This window comes from Palaemon carinicauda, chromosome 3 (genome assembly GCF_036898095.1).
Source record: "Palaemon carinicauda isolate YSFRI2023 chromosome 3, ASM3689809v2, whole genome shotgun sequence".
Classification (NCBI taxonomy): domain Eukaryota; kingdom Metazoa; phylum Arthropoda; class Malacostraca; order Decapoda; family Palaemonidae; genus Palaemon; species Palaemon carinicauda.
In genome coordinates, this window is record NC_090727.1 from 111,477,439 (window position 1) to 111,487,918 (window position 10,480).

The following is a 10,480-nucleotide window of genomic DNA, read 5'->3' on the forward strand; positions in this document are numbered from 1 at the left end:
ATTAGAAAGGGTGAGACCAGGCATTTGACCATTTTAGGAATAGAGGACTTTTGCATCAAGAAAACGATAATCTAAGAGTATTAACTACTGCCTTGCTCATGAGTTTATAAAAAAAAAAATAATTACTATACTTTAGTGAAGAAAGAGGGTATGGCATGCAAAAACTGTTGTAGTCTTGAAAATGAACGTTGAATAGATAGATTAATTACATAATTAAGAATACTTAAGAAAATAAGTATATATAATGGATGCACCAATGAATATGGCTCAACATGAACGATGAAGCATTGGCGATAACTTAATAAGCCAGGAGACAGATATCAATTTAAGCAGTAAACACTGTATTGGTACAGAAAACGAAGTAAAAAGGGAGAGAAAGCTAACACACAAATAGATAAGGTTTGTGACGGGAAGGGTAAGAGTCGGAGATGCTAATGGCAGGAAAAAAGGGAAAGAAGCAAGGTGAAGGGAAAAAAATTTAAATTCAGGGGTGAAGTAAATAGTGTGATAAGAGGATAGAATGGAAGGAGAAAAGGAGAATTCTTGCTAAGGTCTCTCAAATGAGCAAAGTACACGGAGAAGGAAACATCTTCGATACGTCCAAAGGGAAGAGTAATGTATGGTGAGGAAATGGTCCTTCTAGGATATGAGTCTTTACATGGTAGAGGGAGGAAGTAAAGGAGGAGGAAACGAAAAATCAGGATTAGGAAAAATTAACATTGTGTCTTGGATGAAAAAAGGATAAGGAAGAGGGGTGGGGTGGTGAAGAGGCGTAAGAGGACTGGTCTAAAGCTGCCCTATTGAAACCAATGGTGATACATGAAGGCGTCAGCTTTCTTTATTAGGACTTATTGAAATCTGACTTGACTAGCATCAAGGTCAACTTTAAGATATATATATATATATATATATATATATATATATATATGTATATATAATAAATTTCATAACAATATACGTTTATTAAGTTATTTCCTAAAATTAATTTACCTGGAATACTAGAAATAAATATTGTTCGAGTATATTTAGGGGGTTAAAAGAACTAGTTGTAGTGTCCTATTGGAAACGTCTCTGCCTGGTGATCTGCAAAGACAGGGTTCGAGTGCCTCTCAAGTTCAATAGTTTCTTGTAGTGTCTGTAACTTCACCATCCTTTTGAGCTAACGATAGGGGTGGCCGGTGTTTGGGGAATATAGGTCTTCTTGATGAGTCATCAGCAGCCATTGCCTGGCCCTCCCTTGGTTGGAGAGGGTACTTAAGCGCTTATCATATCCATATAGGGTCAGCTTCAAAGGCATTGTCGCTGTCCCTTGCCTCTGTCATTCATGAGCGGCATTCAAACCTTTAAATTGGCTTTTTATTTAAACTACTGTATGTAGATTTTAGTATTAGGAGTAGATGTTTCGGGAGCATTATAATTTGATTACCATTGATGGAATCTCACTCATATATTTACATTTATTAGTAATTCATATTGTCGTTGATAAATATGACCTTAATTCAAGTAAATTCTTCATTAATGTTTATGTTAATCTAGTGTACGTGACCTGTTGAAAATACCCTGATATTTACATAGATATGTAGCCGCATATCGGCAGTTATGGTTTCAAGTGTACCTCTTAGGAACGGGGAGAGACCGACTAGTTATTCATCTGGCAATGCCACTCAGCGGGACCGGATATATATATATATATATATATATATATATATATATACAAACACTGAGTATGCGACCTGTCCAAAATGACGGCTGATTAATTAGATACGCATGCACCACCACCTCACCAGGGTAAGACTACTTTATCTCCCCCATACCTTAGGGACGGGAAGGGAGAGCTTACCGTGACCGGAAAATATACATATATATATATATATATATATATATATATATATATATATATATATATATATATATATATAGCCAGACACTTGCTCTTTGAAATATAGGGTGATATTGCAAATGACTGCAAAGAGAATCTCTGTGGTCAGCAACAAACGCCCTCACTCGTTGAATGTCGTCGTTCATGATGAGGGTCCTTTTATCATTTTATCTTAAGAGATAATATGCCTTGGCCAGAAGTGGACGGCGGCGGTTTTTCAATGTTTATGCCTGGCTTTTGGGGACTTGGAAAGTGGTGCTTGTTCTGTTCATTTACTTCTTGTGGAAGCAGATATCTTTTATTCCGTTTTATTACAGACCTTTTACATGTTGATAATTGTATCATTATTTTTAAGATGTAATGCTAAAGTTAGGATTCCCCTAGAACTATACAGACAAAGATTCTCATTATTCGTGAGGATAAAAAGGGAATTTTTTTATATTCCCTTACCCCCTCTCAAAAGAAAAAAAACATAGCATTGTAAAATTACGTCTCAATGCTTCCACATAAGTTTATGTTAAGGTCATACGGTGTAATTATTTGCGTCATAGATAAGATTCAACAGTAGAAGACTATTTTGTTTATCTGGCATCTGTCAGAAAATAATTTCATGGACTCGATACATTTATTAATTTTGTGGTATTGAATTGTAGATATGCAAGTGTCCCAAATTTAGGAAGGACCTCGTAAAGGTTAGTTGTCGAAAGGTTCAATATTTAAAAATCGTTCCTCCAGAACGCCAAATTCAATTCTGGTGTTAAAAGATAATTTTCTTGTTCATTCTATAACGATCTCAACATCTGAGTTTACAGAGAATAACTAAACTCTCTCTCTCTCTCTCTCTCTCTCTCTCTCTCTCTCTCTCTCTCTCTCTCTCTCTCAAACCAAACATGAAATATGTTCCTGTCGTCAATTTGCGTCTGGGTCTCTTTTTGTTTGTGCTTTAACAAAATATCTTTTAAGTGTCTGAAAGGATTTTGATGAAACGTGATAGAAACAATCTCATGGTGACCCTCCTTATTGTGATGGACTTTGATGAATATCGAGGGCTAAATGAGGTTACATATCCATAGGAAGAATATGGCCTACAATAAAGTTTGTATTAAAGGATGTTACCTCGCTTTGTGAGTTATAGTGTTGTGTGTATGCGTTTTACACTTCTGTATTAAACTGCAAAATGTCGAAGCAAGTCTGTAATTTTGGGGATCACTGCATTATTCTTTAATCGTTTGTCTTAACATTAATGAGGATGTGTAATCTTGTGTACGAAATAATACTAATACTAATACTACTACTACTACTACTACTACTACTACTACTAATAATAATAATAATAATAATAATAATAATAATAATAATAATAATAATAATAATAATAATAATAATAATAATAATAATAATTTCAGTCTGTCACATGAAGCTTACACAGTTAGAAATTTGCCGTAAAAAAATCGGTAAAAATCATGGAATAAATGTTGGCAGGCATTTACCGATTTGGTGTGAATGTTTAGACAGTTTTTGTGATCTTGTCCAACTTATTTTTGAACTCTACCGGTTACTGTTTACTACATCCGCTGGAATTTGTTCCATGTATTTGCTATGTATTTGGTTTTGTATCTTTTCAATTGCAGTTTGCATCCGTTACCTCTGGACTGATTTGTGCTAAACGTGAATAGATTGTTGTAACCTACATTTGCAATTCATTTGATAATTGTGAATGCTTCTATTAACTGTCCCTTTAGTGGTCGAGTTTGTATATACTGGGAGGAGGTTATTTTTTCGCTCCTGTTTGTCCGTTTGTTTGTGAACATTTTCCTAGACACAATTTTACTCATAGAGCAGTGGGACTCAATTGTTATGTTGAGACGTGGAAGTGATTCAATTTTGAAATTCCTAGGTCAAAGGTCAAAGGTCAAGATCGAGAAATAAGCTGCTGTGAGGGATGTCTGCACTCCGAGTACTTTTCTAGTTGGGTTGATGTGGTACGAAAACATGGAATGCTCTAACTAGGAGAAATGGGTGAAAATGTGGCTGTAATTACGATTGGCAAGTCTGATGACAAGGAAGTGAAGATGTCCTGTCAGTAAAATTTGGCTGAAAATAAACAGCGAAACAGATCGTCTAAGAAATTAATACTGGAAAAGTAATAAGTGCATCAATTTATTCCATATGGATCTACCATTTACTTTCGCTAGGTAGAAATTCAGTTTTATTTTCTCCTGAGTTGTTTTCGCCTGATTTTCAATTAGATATTGCTTTGTTATTTTTGGGATGTCTGTGAAAAAAATAATCCTAATTTTCCGGTTTATTCTAGGAGATGGTGTGCCGTGTGTTGATTGCCTAAGTTGACGAAAGTTGTTTGCGGCAATTTTTCGTTGAAATATGTTTGGGAAATAAAGGGTTGTCAATGTTTGTTCAGAATGTTATTTGTTTTACCTTTTTTCTATTACATTTCATATTACATCTGGTTCGGATAAATTCTTTCTTTTTAAATCATTATCGTTGGTTTAATGGTCTGATGGAAGGATATTTCAATAATCCACGGAAATTATATATACAAAATAGATTTACTTTGTAGAAAAAGTATCCAAAGAAAAACGACTGTTGGCTAACAACTTAACTTCCATTTGCTGCTGCCACAAGAAGCCAACTATATATATATATATATATATATATATATATATATATATATATATATATATATATATATATATATATATATATATATATATATATATATATATATATATATATTTATCATATATTTGTGTAGGTATGTGTGTTTAAGTTATTTTCTCTCTCTCTCTCTCTCTCTCTCTCTCTCTCTCTCTCTCTCTCTCTCTTCGTGGCGGTGAATTTTGTGGGTGGAACTACAGTAATGAAGATGAAACTGCAGAAGGGAAATAAGGTGTCGGGGGGATGTGGTGTGTCTCGGATGTGTGATGAAGATAAAATAGAGGCAACGAAACTCGATAAAAGTTAAGGGGAAAAAGAATAGTGGGTTTCTAACTGCCGAAGAAGGCGCAGTGTGAAGTAAAGGCCAGTATTTGAATGATTTGAATTTGGAAATCTTACCTCTCAAGGTCGTCTCCTCGGAATAACGCAGTATTCATTCTGTAGAAATTGCCATAAGGGACATTTCATCAGATAATATTCCACTTAGCCTGATGTTTGTTTATTGTTTTGTCAATATAATATGATGTAGAGTTTATTCATGCTCGTATGATCACAGGCTAATGAGAAATTCATACTTCATCCCAATAGTCCAAGAGCCAGGGTAGGATTTATTCACCTGAGCATTGCAAAAGGATGGAGGATATATTGTATTCCTTCATGACCCGACCACATTTCATTGACCATAACTCCTCTTCTAATTAATCTAGGAAAGTAAAGTTTTGCTTTCTAAATGTTGCCCCCCCCCCCCTCAAAAGTTTGTAATTTTTTTTTTATTCGTTACATATTTACATACTTGTAAAACTTTTATGGAACTTGTACTTGACCTAAAAGGATTGTCGCTTCCTGGTAGAAGTTTAACGTGAACTTAATCCAAAAACAATTTTTCATGGAGAAAATTAACATGTATATAAGCATTTCCTCTTTTAATAAAAATTTATTATATACCATAAGAAGGTTTCGATGAATGGTAGTGGGAAAGAGATTAAATTCTCGATACAGTCATGGTAACGAGGTAGTGAAATCTCGCCTGTGGCCATTAGCGCACTGTATGGTATTTCAATACAGAATACTAAGATGCCAAGAAGTGTGCTGGTTTTGATAAGGCTGTCTATTTATAAAGATTCATTAAGAATTTTCAGAAATTTAAAATCGTAAATGTATTCTTCCAATCCCTAATGAGAGTAATTAGCCTGGTTGAATTTCGTTTACCTTCTGTCCTCACCGTCTCATTTGCATTTATAGTGTTTATAAAACTCGTTTTGTTCTCTTGTACTGTACCTCATTCTACTATTCAAAAGGAAAGGGGCAACTATATATATATATATATATATATATATATATATATATATATATATATATTTATGTATGTATACACACACACATATATGTATGTATGTATGTATGTATGTATACACATATATGTATTTATGTATATATACATATATGTATGTATAAATTTGTATATATATTATATATATATATATATATATATATATATATATATATATATATATATATATATATATATATATATGTGTGTGTGTGTGTGTATGTGTGTATAAATATATACTGTATATATACACCTACATATATATACACACCCATACATATATATCCATCCCTTTATAATTGAGGATACCTTAACACGGTGAAAGGGTTTGGGTCTCGCCATGGTCAACAAAGCTTTATTAGTTAGGACGCCTATACTAGGTTGGTTTGCTTTGAGCGATCAGACAAAAGTCTCCCACCATCACCAATCTGCAGTGGCCAGCGTGGTGATGGAAACTGGACAAAACCCAGACATGAAAAAAGACATGCCTGAGGCCTTGGTCCTGCAATGGACTAGAAACAGCTGCATTTGTTGGGGGTGGTGTTGTATCTTGGTGAATGTCCCAAAGGCTGTGGTCTCGGTATCTTCCATTCAATCAAACCTAGAAGTCCTTCCGACATCATTGAAATCGGCGGCCGTTTGCAGAATCCACAACTGACTGTATCATATTTGAATGAATGAATATAGAGCGAAGTCCAGAGGTATATCACTGGAGTCAGTGTACTGGACCAGCAAGATATAAAGATTAGACTCCAGAGATATAGGTTACAGTTGCACTCTGCCAGATGCAAGTTGTTGGATTTATCTGGGTTTAGAAGATAGAAAGGATGCCCTAAGGGATCCACAGCATCATGTTTATCTAGTTACTTTCATTTCAGGGTGAAAAATAATTTCTGTTGAAAGTGGCTTAATAATAGTTTGGTTTTTTTCCACAGTGATTCTGTTCCTTCTTGGAGAACGAACATCATTAGATAAAACAACTTGATATAAATTTAGGAAAAGGAGTTTTTTTTTAACTGTTGTTGTCATCCCTGTGAGAATTATTAATTTACGTATGAATGAATAATGATTTAAGAATAAATTTAGAAGTTATGATTTACTTCGTTTAAATTCTATAATGTTATCGTCTCATTTGTTTGAAATTCTGAAGTTCAAACTTGCATTAAATGGTTTTATGTTGAGCAGGTTGACATACTGAAGGTCTCTCCTCATAGTTTCTAAATGACAGATCTATATTAACGTTGTTACTGGTCTTAGAATAGTTTATATTTTTCTTTTAATTATTTCTCATATATAGTTTATTTTCTTTCATTATTGGACTATTTTCCCTGTAGAGTTCTAGAGTTTATAGCATCCCGCTTTTCCAAGCAGGATTATAACTTAGTTAATAGTAATGATAACATGGCTGGCATTTGAGTTTTCGGATCATCATCATTATTATTATTATTATTATTATTATTATTATTATTATTATTATTATTATTATTATTATTATTATCATAATTAGATATAAAGATTTATTGAAGGTTTCGTACTTGACCTGAATTATTTGTAAATATGAGACGTAATGTTTCATTATCAAGAAACTAAATAAAGAAATAATTTATACATATTTTGTATTATGTTTTTATTCATTTATACATGCAATATTTTTACAATATATCCTTCGAGTCTCTCTCTCTCTCTCTCTCTCTCTCTCTCTCTCTCTCTCTCTCTCTCTCTCTCTCTCTCTCTCTCTCTTTATGTTAAATTTTATACGTTCACTTTTGTTCTTTGTTGAAACAATAGAAATTACATTTTCAGAAATGAATTCCAAATTGTACTGCAGCAATTCAATTGCTCGATTTTCGTTTCCAATTAACACATGCCTAAATATGTCAAAGCTTAATTAAGCTTTTATAGTTTGGGGGAACAGTTGCTTTGGAAATTAGGGTTTGACCTTACTGCCTTGAATAGTGTTTGTGCCATTTTGGCAAATGTGTTATAAATGTCTTCACTTTTTGAACAACTATATATATATATATATATATATATATATATATATATATATATATATATATATATATATATATATATATATATATATCATTTACTACGCCTATTAATGCAAAATGCCATGGTTAGGTTCTGCCAGTTATCTCTATCTTGAATTTTTAATTCAATACTCCATTCTACATCTACTTCACGCTTCTTAGTCCTCAGCCATGTAGGCTTGGGACGTCCAAATTTTCTAGTGCCTTGTGGAGCCCAGTAAAACGTTTGGTGAACTAATCTCCCTTGGGGAATGCTCAGGGCAGGCCCAAACCATCTCCATCAACCCCTCACCATGATCTCATCCACATATGGCATTCGAGTAATCTCTCTAATAGTTTCATTTCCTGTACTGCCATTGAACTCCCAATATTATTTTGAGGGCTTTGTTCTTTGTGTCATTGTCATACTTGTCCATATATCACTAGACTGATATATAGCCTAAGTTTTATAGGTAATTTCAGGCAATTTGATTTCCAAATTTTACTTAACCTAGCCATTGTCTAATTTGTTTTCAATCTTTCAATAAACTCTAACTTGGTTGTTGATCATAGTTCGTAGATATTTAAATGATTGTACCTCACTGATTCCTTTTCCTTCCTATGATATTTCATCTTCTGTTGCATATTCCGTTCTCATTATCTCCGTCTTTCTTCTATTTATCTTGAGCCGAACCTGTCAAGAATGGCAAATCCTATGATGTTCTGCTGATAAGGACAGCATCATCAGCATACTCTAGGGCAGATAATTTCGTATTACCAATTCAGTCAAATCCCTCACCACCATATCTGACTTTTCAATGCATAAACAACATAGGCGACAACAACCCATTCCCTTGTAGTACTCCACTATTCACTGGAAATCCATTTGATCGGACTCCACCTACATTAGCTGTGTAATTGCTATGCTCATGAACAGTCTTGATCACATTTACATGTTTATGAGGATATATATATATATATATATATATATATATATATATATATATATATATATATATATATATATAAAGGCCTTAGAAAATTTATGTTTTGCTACGTCGCCTTAGCTAACGTAAATGTTTTATTTAAAGACATAGTCTCAGAATACTGGAAGTAAAGTATCTATTTATTTATTGTTTTTTTTTTTATTTGAAAATATGTATTACTGGATTATATTATATCCCATTACTCCTGTCTGTTGAAGTTTTGCAACTAATGTTATACTTCTTTTTATTACTTTGTCCCGAAATGTTTGATATCGCAAGTCAAATAGGGCCTACACCTCTTGTCAAAAACTTTCCATCTTATTGCTCTCTTCATAGACTGTGTAGTTTAGCCTAACTAAAACTTTTATTATTGTTCTTGCTTAAATAATAATAGCGATGGCTTGGTTGGTAATTAGGTGGAAGCAAGTTACCCGAGGGACAGGGAGAGCTGAGGGTGACCGGAAAGGAATTCTATTTATATATATATATATATATATATATATATATATATATATATATATATATATATATATATACATATATATATATACACATATATGTATTGCATGTACATATATATATATATATATATATATATATATATATATATATATATATATATATATATATACTCATATATCTATATATACATATATATATATATATATATATATATATATATATATATATATATATATACATACATATATATATACTTATACATACATATATATATATATATATATATAGTTATATATATATTGAGAGAGAGAGAGAGAGAGAGAGAGAGAGAGAGAGAGCATTTGCCCTTCATTATACAGTATACCGTATAGCAGATGGGTCAAGAATGTTCGGAGACTGAATGCTATCGAACTGAGAATTTCCCCCCCCCCCCCCCCCTTTCACGGTGATTTATTTTTGGTGGGATTCGTGTCTTCCTGCTAACAAACAAGCAAGCAAATTCATCGAAAAGCATAACTCATTTTCCAAATTAATGGAAACTTTTTTATTGTAGTGTTAAAATAATTTGAATCTTGTCAGGCCCTCGTGACCTTGGAAAGCCAAATGTCATGATAAAGTAACAAAATTGTGAAAAATTGCAATTTCTAAAAGAGCTGATTTTAATTGTTAACTTTAAATAAAAAGTATGCAACTCTGTTAAGTCTTGAGCATATTATATTTCTTTCGTAAGACCCCTTATAAAATAATCAAGTTAGCTGAGTATGTTTATTACACTTGGAATTTCTCTCAAGATTAAATCTAATTACCTGAGGTCTGGTATGAGAACTCTTTTTCTTATATATAGATTTAAGGTTATATTTCTACTCTGCTCGTAAATTAGATTATCAAATTGTAGTTCAACCAGCTTTGAGTCTATTCTTGTTGACTTTGATGTCCAATTGCAAAAGTCGAAAGAGAAATTATACAGATTCAACCCTTCCCTTTCCTAAATACAACACGCTGGTTTGGACAATTTATGGGAGTCGTTTTCTGAGTGCTATGTACACACACAGACATATATATATATATATATATATATATATATATATATATATATATATATATATGTGTGTGTGTGTGTGTGTGTGTGTATGTG